The sequence below is a fragment of the Symphalangus syndactylus genome, chromosome 7 (genome assembly GCF_028878055.3).
Source record: "Symphalangus syndactylus isolate Jambi chromosome 7, NHGRI_mSymSyn1-v2.1_pri, whole genome shotgun sequence".
Taxonomy (NCBI): Eukaryota; Metazoa; Chordata; class Mammalia; order Primates; family Hylobatidae; genus Symphalangus; species Symphalangus syndactylus.
In genome coordinates this window covers 48,901,442-48,904,094 of record NC_072429.2, presented here as the reverse complement: position 1 = coordinate 48,904,094, position 2,653 = coordinate 48,901,442, and the positions used below count along the sequence as shown (strand labels likewise).

The 2,653-nt window shown below is 44.1% G+C and overlaps 1 non-coding gene across 1 annotated transcript; it reads right to left on the bottom strand.

The window, feature by feature from the left end:
- Nucleotides 1-875: 875 nt before the first annotated feature.
- Nucleotides 876-979, bottom strand: LOC129487044 (U6 spliceosomal RNA). The gene has a single exon (XR_008659179.1). It is a non-coding gene; the product is annotated as a U6 spliceosomal RNA (small nuclear RNA).
- Nucleotides 980-2,653: the final 1,674 nt, after the last annotated feature.

The window sequence follows — 2,653 nt, the reverse complement described above, 5'->3', positions numbered from 1 at the left end:
CTTGAAACAATCTGACAACTACGAATAATCATCTTCACTCTATTTTGTAGTGACAACTAACGATTATAATACACTGCTGGTATTAACTACTCACAGGAATCAGTAAGAGCGGAGGGTCTGTATAGGAAAACATGCAGGTCCCTGAACCTTCAGGTGCGCCCCCTGGTGATGAGATTGGTTCTGCCCACGCTCATGGCAAGTTCCTTGAGGATTTCTGGATATTAGGGCAGCCAAGGCAAATTTCCAGTTTGTTCCAGCAGGGCTGGAAGTACCCTTAGATATCATCTTGTCCAGGTATACTACTTTATACTTGAGGAGGAAACTCAGGCTATAAGGGAAGGAAGTTAATGGCAGACGCAGAGCTAAAGACCAAGCCTCCTGATGGGGTGACAGCCATCCCAGTTTTCCTGGAACGCAGGACTTTGTCCAGGGGAAAACAAGATGAGCTGGTCACTCTGCCTGTTGGTTCTGGCTGTCCAGTGCTCTTTTAAATGTCTCCAGGGAGGCCGGGCGCGGTGGCTCACGCCTGTAATCCCAGCACTTTGGGAGGCCGAGGCGGGCGGATCACGAGGTCAGGAGATCGAGACCACGGTGAAACCCCGTCTCTACTAAAAATACAAAAAAAAAAATTAGCCGGGCGAGGTGGCCGGCGCCTGTAGTCCCAGCTGCTCGGGAGGCTAAGGCAGGAGAATGGCGTGAACCCCGGGGGGCGGAGCCTGCAGTGAGCCAAGATCGCGCCACTGCACTCCATCCTGGGCGACAGCGAGGCTCTGTCAAAAAATAAATAAAATAAATAAATAAATAAATGTCACCAGGGAGTTGCATGGTCCCAGATTTGGGAAGAAACTTTGTCTGTTTCCCATGACTTTCAAAATTTACACTTAAGAAACTTCATAAATTTGCATATCATTCTTATGCAGGAGTTATGCTAATCTCTATATCATTCCAATTTTAGTATATGCACTGTCACAGCAAACACTCCTCACAGGATTGTTAAGTGTGCCTACTGCCCATTTCCCTGCATCCCCTCTCCCTTGTTTTCTCTAGGAAAGCTGAGTTTGCAGGGGAAGGCAGGGTGACAATCACTTAGGAGTTAAGAGGGAATGTCCTCAGTTCTGGAAAACCAAGAACTCCTGCTTCCATTTCTGAACGGAGAAAATGATGTCCAGAGAGTGAAGCAGTATCCCTCACATCACATGGAAGGTCAGAGCTGGCCTCTGAGGTGGACAGCTCCTAAAATGAGGTGATTTCAGGGATGGCCCTGACTGCCCCACTACGCCAAACCCCTCTTCTTCCTACTGACTCAAGCCAATGATTTCACCATCAGAGTTTCATTCCTGCAGCTTAAACCAAACAAAGGCTATACTTTTATTAAATGTAAATTCTCTGTGAAAAGATTAAGAAGTTTTCCATCTCCCGGCTGGGCGCGGTGGCTCACGCCTGTAATCCCAGCACTTTGGGAGGCCAAGGCAGGCAATTCACCTGAGGTCAGGAGTTTGAGATCAGCCTGACCAACATGGAGAAACCCCATCTCTACTAAAAATACAAAAACTAGTTGGGCGTGGTGGTATGCGCCTGTATTCCCAGCTACTCAGGAGGCTGAGGCAGCAGAATGGCTTGAACTCAGGAGGCGGAGGTTGCAGTGAGCTAAAATCGTGCCACTGCACTCCAGCCTGAGTGACAAAGCAAGACTCCCTCTCAAAAAAAAAAAAAAAGGTAGAGATGAGGTCTCATTATGTTGACCAGGCTGGTCTCGAACTCCTGGCCTCAAGCAATCCTCCCATCTTGACCTCTCAAAGTGCTGGGATTACAGGTGTGAGCCACCATGCCTGGTCTACAGGTAGCATTTCAAATCAGTGGGGAAATTATAAATTATTCAATAAATTGGGTGGCAATTGCCTGCCTATATGAGGTGCAGGGGATAGACGAAAGGCAAGCCCCATATAATATACAAAAGTTAGTTATATATATAAAAGGTCTATAATTAGAGAATAAAATCACAACAAAAGAAAAAGAAAATACAGAACATTTTTATCATATTTAAATGAGGTAGTTTGTTCTATTCATGACTCAAAACGTAGAATACTTACAGTAATAAGTTAACCAAAACAGAAAAAAAAATTTAATTTCTTTAGAGAAAAAGACAACATATTCAAAATTAAAAGTTGGGCTGGACACAGTGGCTCATGACTATAATACCAGCACTTTGGGAGGCTGAGGCAGGAGGATCACTTAAACTCAGGAATTTGAGACCAGCGTTGGCAACATAGTGAGACCCTATCTCTAAAAATTAGCCAGGCATAGTGGCATATGCCTATAATCCCAGCAACTTGGGAGGTTAAAGTGGGAGGATTCGTTGAGCCCATGAGCTCGAGGCTACAGAGAGCTATGATCACACCACTGCACTCCAGCCAAGGTGATAGAGCATGACCCCGTCTCCAAAAAAAGAAAAAAAAAAGGCAAACAACACAAAGGAAAAAAAATTTTGCAACATATTATAATATGTTAATAATTGGCTTCCACAAATCTGTAAGAAAAATAAGTGTAAAATAGAAGTGGTCAAAAAAAGTGTGCATAATCATTCCATAGAAGAAGAAATATAAACAGATAATTAACATATAAAAAGGTGCTCCACCTCACTAATAATGAAAAA